The sequence below is a fragment of the Podarcis bocagei genome, assembly GCF_964188305.1.
Source record: "Podarcis bocagei genome assembly, chromosome: 4".
Classification (NCBI taxonomy): Eukaryota; Metazoa; Chordata; class Lepidosauria; order Squamata; family Lacertidae; genus Podarcis; species Podarcis bocagei.
Genome location: NC_138128.1, coordinates 61,057,453 through 61,084,504, shown reverse-complemented (window position 1 = coordinate 61,084,504; position 27,052 = coordinate 61,057,453). Strand labels below are relative to the sequence as shown.

Sequence of the window (27,052 nt, the reverse complement as noted above, 5' to 3'; positions counted from 1 at the left end):
GGCAAACGTCCATGATCAGAAGGTGACTGGACTGAGGGCTGACTCAATCTTCAACACTGGCAACAGGACAACAGCATCTTTCAGCACACATGAGGGCTGCTAGCTAGTTCAGGGTATGCAGCACAGGCCACCTGGTGTACCTACTTCTGCCCTCCAACAGAGAACAGCCAAGGAGGAGATACTGCTTCCATCCCTCATCAACTGCCACCTGAGGTAGTTGGCTTACTCTGTCCAATGGCCGCACCAGCCCTTCTCTGGGGACTGTCTCTCACACAGAGGCAAACATAAACGCAACTCCATGAAGTTCAGTTGAGGAGAGGTGTGTGTATTATCACCCTCTCATGAAATGATCTATCTGACGACCAGAAAGGGGGCAGTTTGAATCCACATCAGGTTTTACCCCAGCACTGTATCTACTTCAAGGGTGGGGAACCTCTTTGGCCTGGAGTGGGGAGCAGATGTTTATCACTTAAAGCTTCCAATTGTTCCTCTGTTGCCACATGCAGCATTTAGGTGTTGCTTGCAAGGAATGGCCTTGTGGGCCAAATTGAGACCTCTGCTGGGTCAAATTTGGCTTAGAGGCTAGGAGTTCCTTACTCTGGTCTGTTTAATTTCTCTCTCTCTCTCTCTCTCTCTCTCTCTCTCTCTCTCTCTCTCTGCTACTGTCACCACCAAAAGCACTGGAGTTGGGAGGGCAAAACATTTGCTTTGAGGGCTGGATTAAGACTCTAAACAGGGTTAGCCATCCCTGCTGTAACCACTACATGACACTGAAACCTGCATGTTAAACAACAGGATACCTCTTGGGAATAAACCAGGTCTGGAGAAAGCAGTCACATTTGCATCTTGCTTGTGCAGTTCCTGGAGGTGACTAGCTCACTACTGTTGGAAAACAGGGTGACTGAATAAATGGATCTGGGCCTGATCCCACAAAATTCTTCTTACATGCTTAGAAAACATTATTCCAAGCTCACCCTTGGAGCATTTCTCTTACTGCCAGTGAACCAAAGCTTTATTAGCAAAATATTTTTTCATGTTCGTAAGCTAAATAATTTCAGCCACCTCATTAATACATAGGAGCCTACAGACTGCTTTGCTTGTTACCCCACATTTAAAAGGCTGGCCCTAACCTTGTCTTTGTTCTGCAGCCACATTGCTGTGTTTTCACTTGGATTTTTGGCATAGGTCTGAAAGAAATGATAATAAGATAGAAATGGTTTTATCCAGATGTGGTTTTACATTTATAAGGTTCATTTACAGTGTAATCCTAAACAGATTCCCCTCAGAAGCACATCCCAGAAGATTCAATGACACTTCCTAGTAAAATGTGGTTAGGATTGCAATCTATGGGGCTTACACAGGATATAGGATCACAGTCTAAATTATTCTTTTTGCTGTCTTTAAGAGTTCCACTGAAGCCTGGCTACTTGTTCGTGTATTGCTGCCTCTGAGTGTGCGAACACTTTGATTTCCCTTGCTCTTTAAACACCATCTCTTTTATTAAGTTTAAACATGTTTATGTAAATAGCTTTCTACCCTTCTTGCTTAGCAGGTGTCTTGTGGGGGGAAATCATTGTGTAAAATCAAGTAAATACTAAGGGTTTCAATAGCTTTTCTCAAAATTAGTTTGGAAAGTGCCTTGTGAGGTAGAACAAACAGAGAGACATCAGTGTGTTATTAATGATACCTTTTTAAGCTTGCAAAGGAATAAAAAAGAAAAGAAAATACAGTCAAACAAGGTTCTAACACCTCAAAGGCTCCCTTCTTTATGTGTTGGATACAATGAAAGCTACAATCCTTAACTACACTTCTTAGGCTCTGTGCTTAGAAGTGTCATTTTAAGCAATATTCTGGGCTTGAAGAATACATCTTTGATGTCTTGAAAGCTTGGATAATATGTACTATTTTGTTATCTTTGTCCTTAAACAGCTAAGTAGCTCAGAAATATGCAAATGTGAATAGCCAACAGGTCCCTATTTAAATCTTTTGCAAAATTATAAACACAATTCTGAAGATGCTGGTGGTACCTACATATGAAAGGAATGTCTGTGAGCCCTGATTGGAGATTTCCCTTCTCTCTCTTGTTTCATTATTTCTTTCATCTGTCTTTATTTAGTACAGAATAACAGACACCCATTACAGAAGGACTACATTACTTCTGGGAACTGACCCTCCTTGTAATTGACTGCCTCTGAAGACTGGAGATACTTCAAAATAGAGCCTAGTGATATATCTGTCCTTTCCTATGTTTCCACAGCTCATCCTGTCTCCAAACGGCACAGCTCCGGTTTCAGTGATACATCCCAGCTGCTAAAAATGCTGTGGCTCTCTGCCATTGTCAAACAACTCAGTCTAATCGCTCTCTTTATCGCTCATTTCCCCTTATTTATACAGGTGCCTGAAATGCATGGGGGCCGAGAGGGATTAAGAATATTACATAATTTGTGACTGTCATTGGCTCTTGAAAACCTGAGCAGGGAACAAGGTATGGTCCGAAGGCTTGTGAGGCCACCACCTGGCAGGTCTGCGTTGGGTCAGTGCCTGGGTGGGTGCCTGACTGGGGAACGCCTTGGGATCCATGGCAGAAGAATGGAAGGATAAAAATGTAAAAAAATATTTCTAATCCATTCAGTCCATTCAGCTTTGTCATAATAATCAGTCAACCTCTGACTCCCTTTCAGAACAATATTCATATCCAGAGGCTTCCCATGAGTTGCTAGCATGTATGAAGGAAATCCCCACAGAGGCCATAAACTTGTACTTCTTGCTACCCTCCATGCAGCTTGCGACTGTTTTCTCAGGATGGTCCAAGAAATCCCTGTAGCAGCAATAATACAGCCTGCCTTTCGCTTTTCCACACAAGGATGTCCCACACAAACTGCAGGCTTCACAAGAGCTCCTCAAAGTCAAGTGTAAACTACTTTCATCCTAAGCATGTTTACTTAGAAATGTGAACAACTGAGTTCAGTGGAACTTACTTCCCAGCCATTGTTGCTTAAGGGTAATAGCCTAACTGGCAATCCATGATGGGTGTTTTTCCCTGCCTGTTTTGCATCAATGACACACATTGCACCAAAGCCCATCAATGCAGTTTTGAGGACTTGAAATTCTCCCGGACCTTTTGTTATTTCTGTAAGGATGGGTAGCAGCAATTACAGTGGTACTTCTAGTTACGTACTTAATTCGTTCCGGGCGTCCGTTCTTAACCTGAAACTGTTCTTAACCACTTTAGCTAATGGGGCCTCCTGCTGCTGCTGCGCCGCTGGAGCACGATTTCTGTTCTCATCCTGAAGCAAAGTTCTTAACCCAAGGTACTATTTCTGGGTTAGCGGAGTCTGTAACCTGAAGCGTATGTAACCTGAAGCGTATGTAACCCGAGGTACCACTGTACTGGCTGTGTATTTCATCAACTGCACCTGTTCCAAAGGTCCCAACCCTTTTCAGAATAGAGGTGTCTGCAGAATAGAGGTATCTTCAACAATACTTTTCATGGCACTGCCCTTGACGTTTACTGGATAGGGTGGCATTTTACCCCAGAGTAGACATATTGAAATTAATGGACATAATTTAACCATATTCATTAATTTGGGTGGGTCTGCTCTGAGTAAAAGTTTGCTGCCACCCATAATGTTGCAGCATTCCTCCTGATGACTACAGTGCAGACAAGTGAGGACATACCCAACATTTTCTTCAGCAACCAGACTGGCTGTTTGTGCCTTTCCAGGCCCAGTTCAAAATGCTCCTTTGATATCTTCATGGCCTGGAACAAACATGCCTTAGAGACCACCTCTCCATGTAAGCCCCTACTCTACCAATCATGCTCTGTTTATCACCATTACACACAAGTAAAGTCATCAACATCTAGACAGGACTGGCTCTACCATTATACAGAGTGAGACAACCACCTGAGGCAGCAGATGCACAGGGCCAGCATAGCAGCTGGTTATTCTTCCTCAGACCTTCAGCCATTCCCCTCTGTTGCAGCATGACCTCTCCTGGGCCCTCAGGACATGGTGCCTCAGGTGTAATGAAGCTTGCTGCCCCATCATCTGTGTTGAAGTAAGATGCAGCTGTCAGTCCAATCAGCCTCTGTACGTGGAATGGGAAGAGGGCACTATAAATTGCTCCAGGCCACAAAATGTCTTGGGCCAGCCCTGCAGAGCTTGAACTACAATTGCCTGTTGTTCTTTTACCTTCCTGTTTTCTGTTTTGTTGTACTGTATTGTATGTAAACTGTCTTGAACCCAGGAAAGGTTAATCACCTCCGCCTAACAAGCTAACTCTCTTTTGTGCACACACCCCATATCCACATTAGCATTATGAGGCCTGCATGACATCAGGAATTCCCTGCTCAAATCATAATTTCAGTTCTGCTCTACCTAAGTAGCTCAAGGGATGCTGCAAGGCTTGGGAAATCAAAACAGATGGAAGGAAGCATTTCCAGTTAGATTATTATTATTATTGTGCTGGAATAGTCCTGAAGAAATCTTGCAGCACCTTTTAATGCTTAAAAATCCCATGTCAAATAGCCAGGTACCTCATTAGACCAGCCAGTCAACATGGCAGTCAGTAATGCACCAAGCCCAAGGGGTAAGCATTTGGTCCATTTCCTGATCATGTAAAGGAGCATGCATATTATTGAGCGAGGGCCATCTCAGCTTCCCAGAGCAACTGCCCACATATCCTGGGAGAGGATTGCCTCACATTTTGACAACCATGGCTTCTTGCTTTCCTGATTGCCTCAGGCTCTGACATGTATATATCCTTCTATGTGAGAAAGTTTGCAGTGTTTGGGTAGCAACTTCTCTCAGTCACCTCCAAGACTAAATCAAAAGTGCTAGGTAGATGTACTTGAGCCAAAGAAATTACAGCTAGCACCTGGATATAGTGCTATGCAGTACCTTTAAGTATTTTCAAACTATCCCCAACCATAACAAGGACCGATATGTCCCAAGGGCCTTCTAGGGGTCAGACATACTGATTCAGTGCAACCAACCATTGCAAAACCCAGGCTGGACCTAGACACATCAAAAAAGTGTTTCAGGAAAATGCATTCTAACCTTCATAGTGCAAAATCACGTTGGCAAAAGATGGGACTCCACAGCGCCATCTGGTGTCACACTGTTATAACGCATATAAAATGCTTTTTCTTTACAAATGTAGCTACGTCCCTAGTCTAGGCATGCCCTTATGTAGTAAAGCATGCTTCCTCAACCTCGGCCCTCCAGTTGTTTTTGGCCTACAACTCCCATGATCCCTAGCTAGCAGGACCAGTGGTCAGGGATGATGAGAATTGTAGTCTCGAAATATCTGGAGGGCCAAGGTTGAGGAAGCCTGTAGTAAAGGGACAGGGATGTTCTATAAGCACAAATCAATTGTTCTGAAGTAATCGTTTATAGACACAATTGCCCAGTCTAGAGCCTGGGGGGATTCAGGCTAACCTATAGAGATTTTATCGCAATACCCAAACTATAGTTATTCTGCCTAAAGCACAAGTAGCACTGAAACTTGCCTTGAGTGTACTATTAAGAAACAGCAAGTCAGTGTTGTATTCTTCGAGTTTGATAAGGATCCCATAGGTTACCCAAAGGTTGTAATAACCTTATTCATAGGACCAGAAATGCTATAACGGTATGCCCAAAACCAATAGCAAGGTACATGCCACCAGTACTTACTGCAGATTTGAAAGAAACATGGCAAGACTTGGGCTTACCACATAATAAAATGGCAGGTCAGTAGTGGTAAGGCTTGCAGTGACTTGCAAAACAAAGTGGAGTCTGATAGCACCTTAAGAGGCATATGGTCAAATTCAAATCTTCATTCAGCCATTGTTAAGGTTGAGCTGTAGGTAGGTGTTGGCAGCTGAGAGTAGTAACACCAGGGTGCAAGGCCTGGAGAACTGGAGAACAAGACCAGGAGTTGGATCAGAGGAAGATGTTTGCATTCATGGGCGTAGCCAAGGGGAGACAGGGAAGGGCAGCTGCCCCCACTAAATCAATGAAAATGAATAAAAATACATAGCTAACTGAGGTTCTGCCCCCCCCCCAAAAAAAAAAATCCTGGCTACACCCGTGTTTGTATTGCCTCTGCATAATTGCAACCACAAATGGGGAGAAGGCTCTTGCACTCAGGTCCTTCTTATGGACTTCCCATAGGCATCTATGGGATGAGGTTGACCACCATGAGGACAGGATGCTAGATTAGATGGGCCTTTGGAATGATCCACCGTGGCTCTTCTTACATTCTTACAACCAGGAGCCACACTTGAGAAATACACAAAAACCTCCAAGCCAAGAAGACCTTGCTGTTCAGGCAAAGTCTCATCTGAAAAGCACCTTTTTAGCACCTTTCCTGTTCAGGAAGGTCTAATGGCCAGGATCTCAGTCTGGATCATGAGAATACACCACTCCCTGGAAGATGTTCCAAGCTCCGGTAACTCACCAGCTTCTACATATAGGTGCAGCTAAACATTTGAATCACATCAAATCAAAGTTTCCTGGTTCTGCTTCAGCGGCTCCTGACTTCCATGATGCTCACAGGACAAATCAGACCTAAAAACTTTCAGGCTAAACTGTTTCACAGGCATGTGAAGGTAAAACTGGGAGTGGTGGAGGGAGGATCATGTTTGCTACCCTGGAGGAAATATAAGTAACAGAAATATAAACCTGTAGGCCACAGTGCTACAAATGTTCGATCTGCCATCATGCATTCTACAAAAAGTGATTTGAGGATCACAGCTAGAAGAATTTTTGTGTGTGTGTGTGTCTGTGTGTGTGTTTATATTTCCCATCAATAACTTTTCTGTGCTATAGCTTTACTATCACAAAAGTTCACTGTCCTCTGAAAGAAACGCCTTTTCTAACTACTACTACTACTACTACTACTACTACTACAAGGACTTATTTGCATTTCAGAACACCAATGACACACACAATGCATATTATTCTTAAATATTTGGAGATATGCTCTTGCCACTACTTCACCCAGTCACTTATAATGGCATGCTTTCTTCTATCACAATAGATGAATAAGACATTTAGGGCAAGCTGTAAAGGGCAGAAATCTTCCATTCTCCTCTTCCTACCAACATGGCAGGCTTCCTTTTCAGAATGTTGGAAACTGTTAAAAGCTGCTGAATAGGAGTCACCAAACTCCCTTCATTCTGTTATGAATGCCGGTTCTCGTGTGTTCACTGCTGATTAGACTACATTATTTCTATGATCCTATTGGGCTTCACACAAGGCATAGAGGCACTTGCCCTTATTTGAAACTAGCAGACACCAGGAGAATTTGCTGATTGCTAATGAGAAAGTGAAGGTTTTGTTGATATCATCTGGGACATTCTTGCTGTGGTCTGCTATTAAGATCTGGAGCTCTACATAACACACCATATTAAACAGGCAGTGATTTTATTATGGGATCAGTATAACTTTTCATGTCTGTTGTATTCCAAAAGCGTATGCTGAGACACCTTTTTCCCCCAGAATATGAAACATAATACCGTGGTTCAAGCTGCATTATTTAAAAAGGGGCAATGTGGTTCATAATGTTACATTTATTGCATACTCTTTAAGCCACTTGACCCATATAAATATTACTATAGAGTTGCCCTCAGTTATTAAATTCTTATTGCTTATAAAATGGGCAGCAGGAAGTATATAATCTATAGAGTAAGGTGTGTTTTGATCTGAGTGCTTTGGAAAGAGAGGAATGCTAGGAACAAATGGGTTTCAATTCTTTCCATATTCTGAAATCATTTTTTTCCCCCTGGCTTTAAGCAACCAGCAGGTTATTCATTCAATTATGCCTCGGTGTGCCAAACAGCAGTTTGACTCTTGAGGGTTGGAAACAGAAAATTCACGTCTTCTGAGAAATGAATTTCAGAGACTTTTGCCTTGCTTTGGATGGGACTGCTTTGGGCGGCACTGAAGTCGAAACCTCAGGATACATTCCAGTCTGACGACAGGAAGTGTCCCTCTGATTTTGCTGTGTGTTTCTGTAGTGTCATCAACAGTGATTGCCTATGCTCACTTGTTTCCACCCCTTCCCGGGGAAAAAACACAAATCCAGCCGCAACATTTAGGAAGTGTCAGTATATATACAGAGAACCTGGCTTCCCCCTCCTCTCATGAATTGAGTAGAAATGTATGGAGCAACTGTCCGTGTCCATGACTTTTGTCACAGCCCTCTAAACACTAGGGGTTATCTTTCCAAGAGGGGATACAGTTATTCAAGCCGGCCTTGTTTCCACCTGGTTAGGCTAGCTGAGAATAAACCAAGCCCAATGCTTTCTGGAAGCATTGCTTATAGAACAGAGTTTTCGAATACATTTCCTTCCCGTAGCTTTCAAAGTATGTTCTCTAAGAGCACAAGGCACATTCTCTCCCCCTCTCCTCCTCCTCCTCCTCTCTCCCTCACGCACACACGTATGTGTGTATTTATATACCAGACAGAGACAACAACATATTAACATAGGTAATTTCACTTCAGAGTTGCTAGGGCCAGCACCTCCAGACCTAGAGGTTACTGCTGTCAAAGCGGGACCTTTTTCTTCCTGTCACTCCTTTCAGAGATGAAGGAAGAGATTTCCCTTAGCCTACAGCATTTAGCGTGGAGACGCTCTACCACAACATTTTGAAACTATAGAAATCATGAAGCCAGCCTGTGACCTTCCATTTCAGTGACAGTACAGGAATCCCTGGAGCGGCGGAGGCATCCTCTGATATTTGGAAAAGTGTCATGTTTTCTTTACAGAGAAAACTGTCATATTGTTGTTGGCATAAAATACAACACTTCCTGGAGTTGTGATTTCCTTGTTTGCTACAAAATGTCACCTGGGCAACTGACATGTTTGTGTGTGTGTGTGCTGGTTTTTTGTTTTTGTTTCTTTGCTTAGAGCAACTCGCTACTTATGATATTCAAATAAAGCAGCACTTGATACCCCAAAGCCATACTGGAAAGGCAGAGCAATTACAGATGTCTAAAATTCTTCCCACAGATGCATGGGGCATTGTAAAAGATGCAGATCCCTGCTGGAATTTCATTGATAACAAGCTAAATATAGCTCTTGTATCATTTGCAATGTTTTGATGTTCTGTGCAACAATTCTTCCGTAGTGAAAAAGAATAAAATACCAATACAAGCCTGTGAGTAGTTTTTCAAAGAAATGACTCCAAAATGAGCAATTCATAACTGTTAATTTTGTAACATAATGGGAATACTAAACCTGCTCCACCTTCAGCCAACAGATGCAATTAGTTACTACTTACTCCCCCCCAAATAGTTTTAGTTAAGGACATTACTGTGGAATGCCCTGTTTTCCTTAATCATTTGAACTTGCTTAATCAGTATTCATATATGTCAATCTTACACTTTTCCCTAAGACTCAACCTTTTAAATGTGTCAGCAACATTTAGGGTTAATAACCTGTAAACTAACTCACTCTCTCTCAAACACACACACACACACACACACACACACACACACACACACCAGGAATGAGAGAACACCCAGAAAGCAAAATCAGCAAGTCTAGTTGTCCCAGATGACAGCCACTAAAGAAAGAAAAAAACCCTCTCCTATAAACCTTTCAAATATTATCAAACCCAGTGAAATAAAATTTCATTTCTTAATTATGCAGTTTTGTTAAGACAGCTGACTTGCTGCCCCAGTTTTATCACCATTCTGAACAAGATGCCGAAATAAATGACTATTTTGCCGCTTTCTTTGAGCATGCCGGGGCATTTGTTATAAGGGTCCTCTGGTCTCCATTTTCTGTTCCTGATCCTCAAGCTGAAGTAGCAGTGGCCATAATCCTAGCAGCTTCACCCCACGGGGTATTTTCTATATGACACCATTGTGATCTTACACTTCATCCAAACATTAAAACCAGGAGCCATAGTTCCTTATTCTTGCACAACCTAGGAGCAAAGCTAACCAATCAGAAGGTGGAATAAATGCTATTGTGACCCAAATCATAAAAAGGCGATAGGAATGGGATGTCCAACCTTAATATCAGTGGCACAGTGAAGACTCTGGACTTCATGATCATACACCCCTCCCTTCACTCTTTAGATTGTAATGTGTATTAATTAATTTCAAAATATGATAAAGCCAGGCATGCTGCCTTTAGAGGGGGGGAGTTCTTATTTTGTAGAGTGGCTACGTTGACTTCTGTCCTAAAACCTGCCCTGACAGCACCATGGATTAATATATACAAAGTTTAGTTTCCTCTCCTTTCAACTGTAATTTGAATAGACTCTCTCTCTCCCCTCTCATTTAAAAATGAAAACAAAGCATCACATTATAAAAAAGTATAGGTTTCAGTACAAATGCATTTCTAATTGTGGTCCTGTTCAGGCAAATGTTGGCATCATACACTTTACTGTGCATTTCTTCAGAATCATAGCTTTTAAAGGAAAAACAAATTTCATAGGCAATATACTGGATTTTTCAAAAACTAGAACAGATAAAGAAATGCTCAAAATATAGGCAGAAAGCAGCTTGATATTTTACTGGGATGAATTTGGGGCATTTCCTTTATAGAAGGCATATATACTGTAAACAGAGATGTTGTGAAGTCATTTGAATATTAAAAAACAAACAAGCTAATTGTGAGATTGAGTGTTCCAAATTAAGCATGTGTACAATAGTATTTGCAAGATTAGCTTTTTGAGAAAAGAAACAGCTGCAACTGCTAGCTTAGACTTTACGAGCCATCCAAATTTATCATACCGAGCCAATGAAGAAATTTCCTTGTCAGTCTTCCCCCTTGCAGGATTTTTGGCTGCAACTGCACTTTTGCTGAATGCAAATTGGGGGAAAAGATTCATAGAAAACATACCAATTTCTGTTGCTGTTAGGACTAACATACAGAGAGATCTTTATACCAGAAACCCAGTTCTAAAATGTGCTCATTTCAAAATGGAAAGATTTCGGGACTGTTGACCTTTCCCATCTGTAGATCTTATTTTTATATACATTAGTGACTTAAGGCCTTCATTGAAAGTCCATTTCTCATCATGTTATATTCTGCAGTCCTTATTTTGCCAAAATGTATGTTGAGTTCAAAGGATGGGTGTTTTGTTTTGTTTTGTAAATAGCAGCAGTAGAATCCACGACTCCAGGAAGAGCTCACAGTTGCTAACTTTTATTTGCATCCAACAGAAGCTTGTGATGCTTCATATATCTTTGCTTCACGGCATGTTTACATACTCAGAATGGAGTGTTCCTTTATTCAGGTTTTTAAAGAGCCACTGGTTGTACTAGAATCAGTGTGTCCAATAGGATGTTGCTTGCTTTACACTCTGCTTTCAATTACTTTCAATTTGCCTATCATTGACAGCTTTGAGTGAAATCACTGGAATTTTGTAGTTTGTAAAGGAAGGTACCATTTGGTCTATAACAGTGTCTTTCGGTTCATGCAACAGCACTGATAAAAACATATAATAATGATTTGGTTAAAGTTAAGAGGTTTATTATTATTATTAGAAGTAGTAGTTGGACTTTTTTAAAATCAATTTTCCCACCTATCCCAAGTTCTCCCTTCCTTGTATGGAAATAGAGGCAATTTCTGTTGCTCATGCTTTCTCATCATGAATCTGTGCTTGCTATATCCGGGTTCACTAATGATATTTCATTGGAACACTTACTCATCAAAGGCTTTTAAAAAAAAGTGGGTGGGAATATAGTTTACAAGACCAAACATCTTCACGCTATCATGCAAAAAAATATATTTTAAAGAGATTTTTTAAACTACAAGCAGTGTGCATGAATTGTCCACATATGGAAAAAGTATTTTCTTAACGTAAATCTTTAAGGGGGAAAGGAGTGTTTTGATATGCTTCTTTTAAGTTTGTATTTTTAAAATGCAATTACTTGCCTTCTAGGAGTGGGACTTTAATTTCTTCCTTTATAGGAATACATAGTTCTGAAATTCTAAAAGTTTCTGGTGCTTTTCAGCTGTCACCTCAATTCAAAATCATGGAGCTCAGCAATATAAAATACAATAAATTTAACTTGACCTAAGCAGAGGTTTTGAAAACAGCTTTTAAAAATAATGCCTGTGTATTTGTGCTAAAATGTGTGAATATATATATATATATATACACACACACACACATCCTCTACTTCCACATTGCTCACAAACATGATTTGTTAAAAATTGTTCTAATGTTTACAATAGTCCAAGAAACATCTACTTAACAAAAAAAAGGAATCAAAGGGCCATGTTTAGATTAACGCTTGTCTAAAAATAATATAAGGGGCTTCAGCCTCACATGAATTCCATATCTTTATATTCACATGTTATGCCTTTAGTATTTGAGTTTGAACAAGAAAATCTTCATTTAGCCAACATGAATATGCAATCACTGTGTGTATAATGTAACCTTTAGCCCAAATTACAGCTGACCTGCTATTTAGTGCTTGCAGGGCTTTTTCTTTCTTTCTTTTTTTTTAACACCAAGTAAACTTTCCTCCAACAGTTCACATTTAATCAATTTTTGTTTTGCAGTCTTTTGTAGATTGAGTCTTTTGTTAAGAAAGGACGTCTTGTTTCCAAAACACACTGGAGGCGATCGCTGGCATCAGAGTGCCACCAAAAGGCAGGAAGAGAAATTAGCAAGTACGTTCTGACCTTTACAAAGACAGCTAAGGTTATGCACATAACATTTGCTTGTTTACTTTGTAAAATCAACAACGAGTTGTAAACTCAATGCTTGGTAAGCATCTTGACGCAACTGAAAAAGAAACATTTGCAACAGCCAACAATTGCCAAGTGACATTATTGCATATATCCCTGCTCTTCCGCATAAAGCCTGTGTTATCTGCTTTGCTCTATATCTATCGTGATGCAACTTTAATAACGTTCGCCAAGAATGCGCAGAAAATCACAGCTGTAGCTAGAGGCAAACCCCTCCCCAAAATGAGGTGCTTCTCCGAAGCCTCACCTAGTGAGCTGAGTATTGGCTTATGCGTGAGAATAAGCAAACGAATCGATCGCGGCAGTAGGTTGATGGGTACTGGTCGTTTTGATGGATATGACTGTAAAAAAAAAGTCCAGATTGGTTCACAGTGGACCTCATACCATGTCAGCTAAAACCAAAGAGACACAAAAGTGACAGCTGTGGAGAGTACACTGCAGGCAGTCAATGGTTCCTGTGATTTATTGTTCCATCTGCCTTGCCGCTGTGAGGACAAGTTCCCCCTGATTTGGTTAAAATGAAAAGGACCTCAGAGAGCACGACGTGTTTTTTGAAAATGTGCAGAAACTATTTTTTTTATTTTTTTATTTCTTGATTTATGTCCCTTCCCCCCCCCCCACACACATAACGTTTGCGCCAATTGTTACCCAATAATGATAGCTGGGGGAAACAGGGTGTGGCAGGGGGTAACAGGAGGCATTTATGACCAAAAAATATCTCCCCCACTCATCCAAAATGAAGCAAAGAAAAAGAATAAAACAATTCGCCCCCCCCCAAATGAACACCAAACTTAAATAACCTACTCTCTCTCAATAGTAACATAGAAATTAGGGGGGTTATCTGACTGTTTGGATTTTAAAATAGTAAGCTCATTTCTTCTTCTATTTTCTTGCTTAAATGACAGAAAACCTTTCTATGGGGGGGGGAGAGAGAGAGAGAGAGAGAGAGAGAGAGAGAGAGAGAGAGAGAGAGAGAGAAAGAAAGAAAGAAAGAAAGAAAGAAAGAAAGAAAGAAAGAAAGAAAGAAAGAAAGTCGAGTTGTATATGACATGCTGAGAACTTCATAGGGAATGTTAGTATCAGAAGGAGGGCAAAACGCTTGTTCCAGATTCACAGAACTCCTCCCCTCCCCCCGCCCCAGCTTATCTCCCCAAGTTAAGCTGAAGTAAGAGGAGAATGCCTTTTTCGTGTTTACACACAAACTTTTTTTTTTTTGGCCATTTTTGACTTGAAAAGGAACGTTTCCTTCATGTGGCTGATGCAGCTTATTACCCCATTAAAGGGAAACACGGCATGACACTTCCGTCACCTTAACATGAAAGCCTAATCAACACTTAAAGGTGTAGCACAACACAAATATGCTCGCTCCTTGGGGAAACTAAAGTAGCAGTCGGAGAAACATTTGGACTTCTCCCACCCCTGTACACCCCCCACAACCCCGTGAGAATTGAAGTATGCCATGGCGGAGAAATACGGTTAATGTTTTAATACATTTATGGGGCATCAATAATAAATGAAGCATTATCCAGTGCTCTCTCAGAATAAAGTTTTAACAAATCTGAGCAAATTGAATGAATCTCGTGGAGTGATGTATTGATAATTTTCCGTGCGGATCACATGTTAAGGAGAAAAATGGGTTTAAAGGCCTCGGAGACCTTTCAAATTCCTGCATATGTTATATAATTCACTACTTAAAACGGCATGAACCTGTAAGCCACCAGAAGTTGAGGGAAAGGCTCTTACTCTCTAAATCTCATCAATGTTTAATGCAGATCAGCAAATTTCCAGCAAATTTCCCATGAAAAGGCCTGTTGGTTTTGATGGTGCATGGAAAGTTCTGTTCCCGTTTGCCTTCATGCGAGGTCCCCGAAGCCCTGACCTCTGTGGCAAGAACTTCCTGGCTGAAGGGTTTGCTAGGCCTCCCAGGTCCAACGTTGGTGTCAAAAGCTGGCCTGTCTCCTGTCTCAGGATGTTGGTTTTACCTCTCAAGTGTTTCCTGAATTTGTGAAAATTCTTTCTTTCTTTTTCTTTTTCTGGCCGGTTGTCCATAATGTTTAAATGCTCAAAAAATATTTATCTTTTTGAGAGAGCGAGAGGAGGAGAAAGGGCAAAAAACAAGGGAGAAAAAGAGAGGGGGGAGGAAATTGTAGTGGCTACTGTGGAGTGCAGGAATAGTCCCTTGAGACCAGTTCTACTTTTGGAACATGTTATTGTCAGGCAGAGGTCAACATCTTTTACCTCTTTTTTCCATTATTCAAAATAAGTATTGATGTTATGTTTTAGCTATTTAAAAGCCAGCTGCCTTGCTCATTTCAGATATTTTTTCTTCTTCTTCCCTGGTACTATTGTATGTGGTAATAGCTGGCCTGTGTATTGTCTTTCACAAAATCTACCCTTTCAGGGTCTCAGTCTTCAAATGATATCAATCAAAATTTATGCAATTCAAAATCCATATGTATAGAGTCCCAGTTCACCTCATTTAATGATAATAGTAAACCACATGTTGTGTACATGTCTAAAACACTTTTCTGGCTCTTGACTGTATTAACCCTAGGGGCACTATGTTTTCGTACAGCTTGCCCAACTGAGCAGCATAATATATTGATTAATACTTGGCAACAACCGAATTCTTGAATAATAAAACTGTGAACAAGGCAAATGTATACTAATAAAACAAGGGGAGTGCCAATATTATTCAGGCACCTATGTTAATATAAACTGCTCTAGAAGAACGGGGAGGGTTGAGATTTTCAAACAAACAAACAAAAAGCACAAGAGACAAACAATGCTGATTTGTTTATTTTTTCCTAATGTGATGACTTTATTAAGCAATTAGCATTACCTAGTGAAATACAGATTGCAAGTCTCCCCAAAGCTAAATGCTGAATCAGCTATAATTGCACAACTGTGAAAAGTTAGCTACTGACATAAGACAAATTAAGACTAGAGAGTATCCATTCGTGTGAATAAAATTGTTCACGTATACATATGAGCAGTAGAAACATTATAGGAGTCCCTGACTGAACAATAGCATTTGCGTCTGATAAGAATGCTGCATTTACTCGTGGTGTAACAGTCACAAGTAAGGTTTGCTTCTGTGGACAAGTCGTTACGATATTTGGCAAAGGAGGAACTGAAACATTTCCTCAATTTGCTTTGGCGAGCCTGAAACGTCGATCCCATTGTGCATTCCAGAAACAGAACAATGAATGGATAATGTTTGAGAAAACCAGGTTACAATTAAGAATGCTGTGATGTCATCAGGAAGACAGGAATGAGTGAGAGAGATGTGTTTAGAATGCTGCTTTTTCATTTGGAGCATAGTTTACTTAGGCAGACTATCTGTGACAATTTTGAATATAAATTTGACATAATACACAGCTATAGTAATTAGCTTTGTCAGTCCTGCTAACATTATTTTTAAAAAAGATGACTTATTTTTCTTAATGCAAAAAAACCAAAACACATTCTGCTGCTTGCAAATGATTCAAAGCCTTTTGTGCAAAAGCCAGTATTGAAAATTAAGCCGTATAATGTTTCAAATGGCTGGAATGGGTTGTTTAAAACAGCAAGGTAGATCAGCACGGACTAAATCTGGGTCTTCCTTTAATGCCATTCGCATGAGTCACAGCGAGGCAGGAAAGCTGTTGACAAATTAATGCTTTAAGAAAATAAACTATGGTCATGTTGAACACAGAGCAACTTTATCCTGATTAATTTGTGTTGGAGTCGCTCCAGCCCTCATTGACAAAGCCCTGCATTTTGTACAAATGTAATTTCCTAATATTTACACGAGGAAAGCCTTGGCAGTTAAGCTTTGCCTCCAGTGTGAGTTTTGTGGTTAGGGGGAAAAAAGACAATAAAAGTACAGAGAGCTAATTGTAAGCACATTTGGGGGGGGGAGAGATTTTGACTCTCCTCCCTCCACAGCCCTATTAAAATGTGTTATTATGTAGTACTCAAAAGGAGCATAGTGCCAGTCTCCACCTGGTAAAGTTTTAAGTAACACACACAGCATCTAGTACTTCCTAACAACTGCACTGCTCTAGTTGAACACAACACCCAAAACAAAATTCTTATAGCGTGTAACAGCATTGTTCTCTGAAATATTGGCATAAATTCAGATCAACCTGCCTGATCTCACAGCCCTTCTTATTTTATGTCTTTCTTTAAAGAGAATATTAGACATTTGTACAACTGTATAATTTAATAAAATCTGAGTGGGAGTAGAACTGCAATTATAGTCTATTGCTTTGTTTTAAGAATATTAAAAAAAAACCTTTCGTTTTAATGAGATTTTCCCCCCCTCCCCCATCAGTTTACACAATTTTCCAGATGCAAAATGAGCTTTTGGCTGTAAAATATTTTATCACATTGTCTTACACAATAAAGATTAGATGTTTTCGTGCTCTCTCAACTGCACTGCAATTATTTTTTAGTGTTTGCAAATCATAATATAATTAAAAAACCATATTTTATACCTCATCTAAAATACTTTTATAGTATCGAGATGGAAAACAAAAATCCCAACAACAACATCTATTTAACTCTTCTTTTAAGTGGTTGTAATATGCTTTGGTGTACTTCCCGGGTTTTGGTATTTTTTATATAAAAAAAACCTTGCTCAAAAAGCTTAGTTGCTCTTGAAAACAAATCTCTCAAGCAGCATCTTTGTAAAAAAAAAAAAAAATCCCTAGAATTTAATTCCCTTGACTAAAGAACCCAGAGAGCCTGAATGTAAAAATAGTAGCCTTGTCATTTCACATTCATTAAGTGAAACTCAGAAATTAATAATGTAAAATATGCTTTTTAATTAGTCTTACATTCTGCCCAATGTACTTAAATGGGATCAGCAGCTCCCCAATGATTTTTTTCTTAATAAAGTATTAGCCTGTGATGCACAGGGGTTGACAGGTATGATAAACTGGAAAGTACTTTTCAAGGCATATGAATGATACCAAAATAGTACTCTTCCATTTAAATGTAATTAACATCAGGGAGCAATATTACGTGAAGAGAAGCCTTCAAGAATTTTATTTCAGGGGTGGAGATCTTTTTTTCATTTCTTGTTTTATGAGTAGTTTGATGATTGCAGGCATGATTTTATAATTTAATTACCTTTGTTGAAAGCTAAGCTTTTTCTAATAGCCGGGCAACAGGATCATAAAGCACTCTTCAAGTGTATTGAAAAGAAAGCAAATCTCCTTTGATAACTTTACTTAGTAGGAAAAGGAGGGGTGTGGGTGTGTGGGTGTGTGGGTGTACCTATATATGTGTGGTGTCCTATAGAACCCCAGCGAGAAATTCTCCCCATGCCAATTTCAGATTACCTGCTTCTGCTACTTGTGGTTCATTTAAATATAAAAATAACTTACTGGAACACTCACCTGTAAAGAGTTAGATTCTGGGACAAAAAAAAACAACAACTTAAAAAATATATCAAGAGTGAGCCACAAAAAAAGAAAGAAAAATTCACAAAAAGCTTTAAAAGGACAAATTGTAACCAACTACCCCCTAACTTTCTCTCAAAATGACATTGCTTCTTTGAATTGCTATGAAGATAATAAACAATCATTGTTTTTTCTGTTGAATAGCATCCCCTAACTGTCCAAATGTCAGTTGTGTTTACTTAAGATTGTCTGCTGTCTCTAAGTAACTACATTCCCAAATGAAGGATGTTTAAAGAGTAAACATGCAAAGAGACTCTAGTTCCGGTGAAATGGCCAAAAAAAACCCCTAAGCAATCTTCACTTTCATAATGCAAGAGTCATGCTCAATTTCATAATGCACCCGTTATTATTACTGTAGGGCTTTGTAAAGATGATCTGCCCTTGGGCTGCAAGGACTTTCCTAAACTCACAGGGAGACATCTATATATGAGGTACAGATGCGATTCCTTTCCTATGCTTGGCCATCAGCACGGAGGTATGGTTTGACTTCATTCCACTTTCATCTCTGTCCTTTTGACATCCCGGTTTCCTCCAAAGCATGCCTCATTTCTAAACACGCACTGACACTGCTATGTGTTTTCACACTGTTCATCTGTTAACTTCTGTTGATAACCACACTGGGCAACGTGTTTGGAAGCATAAAGTGTTTGTGACACTAATGTACTATGCTGCTTGCTAAATGCTTCCTCAAATGTATGTCTTTTGAGCAGCATTCATGCTGATTAAACTTGGTACGGGTGACAGAATCTCTTTCCGTACTTGGAGGGAAACATTCCAAATTTCCCTGAGAGTTTGCTAACTTCTTCATCAACTGCTAAATAGCTGTGGGTTTCAAATAAAGACCCTGATCAACTTCTCAGTTGCTGTTTTTCATGTGCACTTCTGACTGCTAAATAATGAAAAGTGTCAATGTGAAATGACCCCTTGATTTGTTAGTAAAGATGCTGTTTACAACAGGAAATAAATATCCTGATGCATGCAGGCAGCCACAAGTCATTACATGAAAGAAAATGGTGTGTGTGTGTGTGTGTGTGTGTGTGTGTGTGTGTGTGTTTTTTTAAAGGATCCAGGAAAATCAGGACTGAATCATTTGCTATGGAAACACAGCCATTCTGCTACTTCCCAAATGAGCATCTGTCTGAGAGAGTTTGTTTGTAGAACAACAAGTGTCTAGCTGGCAAAAAATAAAAATTGCACCGGAATCCATAGAATCCCAACACACACACACTGTGCTTTCGTAGCTCCTAATGCTTTTTGCAACTGAAGCCATTATGTGTGATTCCCTCTCTTTGCTGAAAGTGAAAATGCTTATCTTTGGTTACCCACATACCAAATGTAAGATCTTGTGTAATATTTTCCAATCACAAACAATATTGCATTATTCCCCAGAGGGCTAGTTGATATACCTGTCTATTTATTTATGTGTTCAAGTATCCAGAAACCCATATAATTGATGTGTAGAAATATAATCTGTGCCATTTGTAAGGTTCCACTGAACTTATACTGCACCTGGGGATTCCCAGAAGTGCTATGTTACCTATACAAAACCACCTGCAATTTACTGTTATGGCTGAAATATTCATAGATAAGCCTTATGTAAAGATAATGGCTTAATATATGGGTATAATTCTGCACCCCCAAAGCAACTTTCTGACAGTACAAGTATGCCACTAAAAAGTAAAAGACATGTGACTTTGATTCAGATATTCAGAAATCTAACGTTTGTTGCACTCCAGTTCTTACCATATGGCTTGTATTCGTTCAAATGCTTTACATTTTGTCTCCTCATGATTACTTGATGGTACCTGAATATTGATGTCTTTGGGAATTATTTTTTATCTATATATTCCCTCCACCCCACCCTTATATTCCCAATAGGTAAGTCAGATGAATGAAGCACAAGCCCTCATTTGGGGCACCCGGAGATTCAGCTACTGGATCAGATTCGCATTTGTTTCATTAAGCAAGTTTTGACTGTCTGCACTCAGACATACATGGCTTAGACCATGGGTAGGCAAACTAAGGCCTGGGGGCCGGATCCAGCCCAATCGCCTTCTAAATCCGGCCTACGGACGGTCTGGGAATCAGCATGTTTTTACATGAGTAGAATGTGTCCTTTTATTTAAATGCATCTCTGGGTTATTTGTGGGGCCTGCCTGGTGTTTTTACATGAATAGAATGTGTGCTTTTATTTAAAACGCATCTCTGGGTTATTTGTGGGGCATAGGAATTTGTTCATTTCCCCCAAAAAAATATAGTCCGGCCCCCCACAAGGTCTGAGGAATAGGGGACTGGCCCCCTGCTGAAAAAGTTTGCTGATCCCTGGCTTAGACTAATAAACTAAAAAGGTATAAATGAACACTTATTGCCACTGCAAATATATTGGTCTCAGCTGTTAAAAACACCGAAGGTATACTCCTGGGGATGTGTAGTACAGTTCTCAATAAAGATCTGAAAAGTTTGAAGTCCCAAAGGCCTTTCAGCTCCATAAAGGACAGGACTTGGGAGTCCTGTTTATCCTCATGAATCCTCCAAAAGCTCATAGTTCCCACCCCAGGGCTGCCTCCTCCACCCTCTGCTCATCAGTATGTAAGTGGCTTTCCTGCTTATATTGTTTCCTTTTTTTGTAAAGGAAAACTTGTTTACAGCAAGATTTTAAAAAACATCTATACCTGGATATATTCTGATCCTAAACAGCTGGCTAGGAAATACATTATCTTGCTATCAATGAGACTTTCTTTCCAACTAAACACATTTAGGGTTGGAGGTTCATTTGGCTTCCAAATTAAGAGCAATGCTTATGAAAAGTGCAAATGACCAATGGAGTGTGTATGTGAGAAATCATTCAGTTTTTCTTTCTTTCTTTAAGCAGAGGAAGACTTGTATGTAACTTTCTATCCAAGACATATAACACGTTTGTTGCCTGAGTGTCTCTAAAGTAAGATAGATACATAGTTAAACGGGATGCTTGTCATTTATAAGAAATATCAATGCTTTAACTATTATTAGAAATGCTGGTTTTACACACACACACACACACAGAGAGAGAGAGAGAGAGAGAGAGAGAGAGAGAACGAAGAAGACAGAATGCTTCATCCTGAGGATGTGCTTATTCTTTTGGAAGGATCAGCTACATATCCCTTGCTCCAGCCCCTTAATGGACAATCCAAGAAATGACATTTGTGTCGGTGCCAGAGGGATTGCTTGTTTGCCAATTGGCTGAAGTTAACATGCTGCAGTGGCCAGAGACAAAGAAATAAAGAGACACCGGACAAATTCATAGGATACAGCGTGGTGACGAGGGGAAGATTGTGATCCATGCTAAACACGTTGGCCATGTTAATGGCCTCCAATCAATCACTCTTAAGTGCTATTCATCATTCAATCAAAAGAAGACAGAACATGTATATTATTTAGACAAGTTTGAAATCATTTTAGGTTACAGAAGGTCAGGAGAGCCACCTTTCAAATCATCATGAAGAGATAGGAAAATGTTCAGGAACTGTAACAACCCTTCATCTGTGAACCAGGCTAATAGGCATGCAGTAGATGCTCATGCAGCATGCTCGCTCAGGGCTAAAATAAATAAAACGGTGCCATTGTAGAGCAGCTCCTACATAAATAATAAGTGTATGAATAAGCCAATATGGTTGTAGGATATTTTGGTTAATATAGTTATCTAAACTGACTGAGAATTTACACACTCTCTGTGACATCTGAGAAGCTTTGCGGCTCTCATTGGACCACAACATCTTTCATTCACCTTTTACTGTCTCTAAGCAGAAGGAAGCTAATCTGGTACTTTTATTAGAGAAGACATAGAAATCATTAAAGAATACTGAAGTGGTGTTTTTTTGTGTCAGAGGATCTCCCCGGTAGCATCTATAGCAGGGGTTGGTAAAGCTCTGGCCCTCCAGATACTGTTAGACTTCAACTCCCATCAGCCCACAAATGGTTTGGGATGGTGGGAGTTGCAGCCCAACATCTTAAGGGCCACAACTTCCTCACCCTTGATCAACATAGCCTGCAAATAAAATGGAGGTCCATAAAATGGCAGAATATGCTTATTATAGTAAGCCGCTTTTATACCAAGCCAGACCATTGCTCCTTCAACTAATATTGTCTACATCAGAGTCGGGGAACTTGGCTTGTGGGCCAAATGTGCCTTGCCAGGGGTTCAAATTTGACCCACAAGGCCAATTTCTCCAAACCGCACCCAACTACCCACATTAGACATTGTATGTGATGTCAAGTGTGGGGCAGGAAGAGATGTGGCTGCCTTAAAGTGCCTTCCCAGTTGTGCATTGGCAAGGGAAAACAGGATTCAGTACTAGTGACCATCAGTTGATGGGTGATAGAGCCAAGGCCTCCTGGAATAACTGTGTGTGGTGCTTTAAAGTTCCAGCGTCTGGACTTCTAAGTGCCTAATCAACTGATGTCATTGTGGTATCAGGTGAATGGCAGGTGGGCAGCCCTGCCCACCTGTCAAATTTGGCCCATGAGACTAGATCCTGATAAGGATCTGGCCCCCTGAGCCAAAAAGGGTACCCAGCCTTGGACTACACTGACTAGCCATTGCTGCCAAGGTTAGCAGGGTACTTCACCAGTAGCTTCCAGGGCCCATGGGATGTCCTTTCCTCAGCCAAAAATAGTGAGGAGAATTGGAGGACAGAAAAGAGGGAATTGGTCTGCTTAAACCCCTAACACATGTCCTGGTACAAAGATGAACAATAAGATTAAAAACCTCCCTTCCCTTTATTATACAGAAAAGTTTCAGGAGGGAGGAAACAAGAGAGAAGAACTTCTCGCTTTCCACTCTCCAGAAACCACACACATATACTGTAGCTCTAATTTATCACGGTTCTCATGACTACTTCTGTACAGCTGCTGCAGCTTTCAAATTATCCTGATGCGGCTTGAAAATTGCATGGAACAGCTAGCAAGTGAACATCCCAACGCGCAGTAAGTCCTGCATAGTTTGCACACCAAAGAGACGCTGTGGTTCAGATCTTCCCATTTGGATCCTCACGGCTTGTCGGATAAGCCTGGTATTTCAGCTGCGGTTTTGTGCGTGCCTCCTAGCGCACAAAGCTGCACCAGCTAAAATTGACAGCGCAGAAGATATTAGGGTTTAAGTGCATGTGCCATGCTAATCTGCCCCCTTGATCCAGTCTTGCATGCAAACATGGTTCTTCCCACACAAATGTGCCCTTCCTCTGTGCTTTCTATATTACGAAGAATAGAATGGGTTGGAGCCATGGAGGAGTCACCGATCCGTTAGCATTTCGTTTGAGGGGGCTGATTAACTCCTTCCAGGTGGTGTCCCCAATATATGCTTTGACTTTCTTCTGCTTTACTTTGGGGGGAAAGTTGTTGCAAAGAAGCCGCTCTCTGCATGAACACTGACAGTGGGGGATTTAGTTTCCACTGACAGACAGTCCATGATGTGCATATGTGTATGTGGGGGGTGTATGTGCGCACCTGCATGCATGTGTGTGCTCAGGATATATATGTGTGAGCAGGCTCACCAAAGATGCACATAGACACACTTGCTGGGTGTCACTTACTAGCAGGTCCAATTTAAGAAAATGGAGAAGATGGGGTGGGGGACTATTGGCCCTCGAAAAGGTTTCTCTTAGATTGGGGTTGGGCATCTGTAGCCTTCCAGCTGTTTCAGACCCAGGCACCATGGTCAACGTTCATGGGAAATGGGATTTGTAGGGGCCCAAGAGTTCCCCATTTCTTTATTTTCTTATGTAGGTGCTTTAATATTATGCAGGTATTGCTTTCTGTTAGAGTAGTGTCCATAAGAAAGGGTTAATAAAAATATTTTCCATGTTATAAGGAGAGATTAGGTATCATCTTTGGCTTCCAGGGGGCTTTAGTCTGGCAAAACTGTTCTCTGAAACTGATCAAGGCTGCAATTCAATACATATCTGTTCAAAAGCCGCATTGAGCTCCAGTGTGTATGGATGACACCACAAGCTAAGGCAGTGTAAACTATCATCGTCATTGGTTTGATAGGAAATTGCATCCAAGATTTTACTTATTGCCCACTTTAAATTGGAAGACATGTAATTTACAAAATCCTAATGCAGATATTTCCATAAATGGACAGCAGATGGGGCTACAAAAATCATCAAATAAAAAGTAATGGAAAACAGCCTATTTCCATTCGAAAAAGCAATTCATTTAAAAAAATAAATAGGATTCTTCTTTGCTGTTTTAAGACATCAATGAATCTGTTCGTAATGGGCTTTTGTAAACTGATTATCCTTGATAATCTCATTAGTTGAAATTATCTTGCTTTTCTAACATGGTAGATTTTTAAATACCTTTTATTTCAGATCCCTCTGGGCATGTTGCAGTGCAATTTACTATTAAGCAACATAATTATCTATCTCAAACCTAAGTGTTTAGGAGTTAAAAGAATCAAGACACAGCTATTGAAATGGTGGAGAAAATGACCCCACAATCTAGATCCCAAACTAGGAAAGAAAAGGTGGGAGGGGAACCTATTTTTAACAGAGAATTCATTAAAAAGCACACCATTCTTAAAAGTAATGATGATTATGATTATGTAAATGAGATGGACACACTGATCCTAATAAACTGCTTTAGCTGCTACACAGATAACACCATTTATTTAAAACACTTCTATCCTGTTCTTCATTGCAAAAATAAAATAAATTCCAGAGCAGGTAACAATTAGAAGTAAAATTCATATACATAAAAACAAAGGAGAAGATAAGAGCAAATAAAATTGCTAGAAAGTAAAGGATGCACAATGATCCAATCTGACAGTAAACTCCACTGAAACCCACTTCTTTCCCCAGTGCCAAAAGCTCAACAAAGTTGGTGTCAATTGTATCACTTGAGCTGGACAAGTTACAAAAGCTTCCTGTCAATACTGACTGCTGGACCAGTCCAGTGCAAAGCCCCACTTTGTTCACTGGGACTCACTTCATGGTGAGTGTGCACAGGCCTTGCAGCCAGAGAACATTTCTCTGCATTGCTGATACAAATATTATGCATCTAGCCAAGCCCTTAAGATAACCATCAGAGGCTCTGCTCTGAGTTCCCTGCCAATCTGACATATGAAGTGTGGTTGCAAAGGGGAGAGCCCTTTTAGTGGTAGTTCCCCAGTTGTGGAAGCCTCTCCCTGGAGAAATTTTACCTGGCCTCTACCCTGACATCCTTTCAGCACCAGGCAATAACTTTAAAAAAATCATTTCATGCATTTTAACACAATTCTACTGTTATTTAAAATCATTCTGATATTAATATTTATAATCTTTGCTCTAGTGGAGTTTAGATTTTTTTAAAAATACAAAACCCTAATGTGTTTATTTTAGCTCTCCATTCCAGTGGTCTTGTCACTGGCAGTAGAAGAAGAGTTTGGATTTGACAGTAGGCAGTGTGTGGTCTCAAAATGGGGTGCTTCAAGGATAGGGCAGAGACAGTGTTGTGCCCCACTTCTGGTGAGGGGCCCAATTCAGACCCCGCTACTGGGCCAGCCTGACAGCTGGTGCAACAAAAAAAAGACCCCCCCCCTTTCTGTCCTGAACAATAGGGTCGATTAGGGCTGCAAATGCAGTAAGGAATCTACTGCTTTGTATCTCCACCCCCCACATTTAGCAGTCATAACCTCTCTAAATTTTAGGTTGGTGACAGCTTTGGAAGAACAAACTGGAGACCTTCTCTTGTCAATAATCCTTGCAAGTGGAGATCTTTAACCAGGTCTGTATCTGGATTGGAACTGAAATTGACTTTACATACAGAATTGCATTTAATTGGTGTGTGTATATGGCTTGTTATATTAAAAATGGTTTGTATCTATGGAATTGTTTTGGCATTTTGAGTTCTTTTGAAATCGCTTTGAGGATCCCACACAATGGTTTTCTTTTTGTCTCCATCTTTTCATGGAATCATAGAATTGTGGAGTTGGAAGGGACCTTGAGGATCATCTAAGTCCAACCCCCTGAAATGCAGGAATCTTTTACCCTAAGTGGGGCTCAAACCCACAATCCTGAGATTAAGAGTCTCATGCTCTACCCACTGAGCTATCACCTGCCACAAATCTTTTGCTGAACATAGTCTAGGGAAAGACCGCATTTTGTAAGCAAAAGCCTCGCTCTGATCTTTTTCAAGGAACAACATGTATCCACTCAACAGAAAATAGATATGCCACAGCTTTAAGCAGAGCACCCAGGCAGTCCCAGCTCCTTAGTAGACTTGCGATATGTTTCCCATCAATGGCAAGGATATAGCTCGAAGGTGAAGAGAAAGGAATTGACACACGCACAGCTGCCACATCTGGATAATTCAGCCCACGCGTGGGCACCTGAATCTCAGGCGACGGGTTACAGACTTGCATTGGGGTGTACTAATAACACAGGCAGCCAAGGAGCATGCTTCTAAACTTCAAGCCACAAGAAGATGAGCTGCCAAGTGAGAAGTGATTTTATGCTTCTGATAGAGGCTCAAGCAATTAAGAAGTAGAAGTTGTTTTTTAGAGTGAGAGCGAGCGAGCGAAAAGCTTAAATCTGCATTTTATGTATGTAAGTTTGCAGCCGTAATGGGATTATGATGTCAGCAAAGGGAGAGAAGTTTGCAGCTGCACTGGGTTATGGAGGTAGCAAGCAGCTGTTAAAATAGAGAACTAATGGTGATTAATTCTTATTATGTGTTTGAAGATCTCACAATGAGTTCAGGACCCAAACCATCCCAAAGGAGGTGAAATTAAGGAAGAAGGATTTTTTTGTAGAGGAGAAATTGAGGGAGGGCTTTTTAAAAAAAATGTATATATGCCTTATTCTGCCTCCTCTTCAACCACTTTATTAATATTTAAATACTCCAGAAATTGGTGCTTAAATTATAGCATCTACTGCAATTATTA

At 40.3% G+C, this 27,052-nt stretch overlaps 2 long non-coding RNA genes across 4 annotated transcripts; both read left to right on the top strand.

Annotated features, from left to right (window-relative positions):
• Nucleotides 1-13: 13 nt before the first annotated feature.
• Nucleotides 14-9,126, top strand: LOC308586462. Of its 2 annotated transcripts, none has more exons than XR_014007890.1 (3): nt 14-213; nt 2,395-2,485; nt 7,779-9,126. It is a non-coding gene; the product is annotated as an uncharacterized lncRNA (long non-coding RNA). The 2 variants fall into 2 exon arrangements; XR_014007891.1 differs by having other exon boundaries at nt 147-319.
• A 3,402-nt stretch (nt 9,127-12,528) lies between these two features.
• Nucleotides 12,529-25,123, top strand: LOC308586474. Of its 2 annotated transcripts, none has more exons than XR_014007906.1 (3): nt 12,529-12,625; nt 18,512-18,628; nt 24,990-25,123. It is a non-coding gene; the product is annotated as an uncharacterized lncRNA (long non-coding RNA). The 2 variants fall into 2 exon arrangements; XR_014007907.1 differs by lacking the exon at nt 24,990-25,123 and adding an exon at nt 23,038-23,111.
• The last annotated feature ends 1,929 nt before the right edge of the window (nt 25,124-27,052 follow it).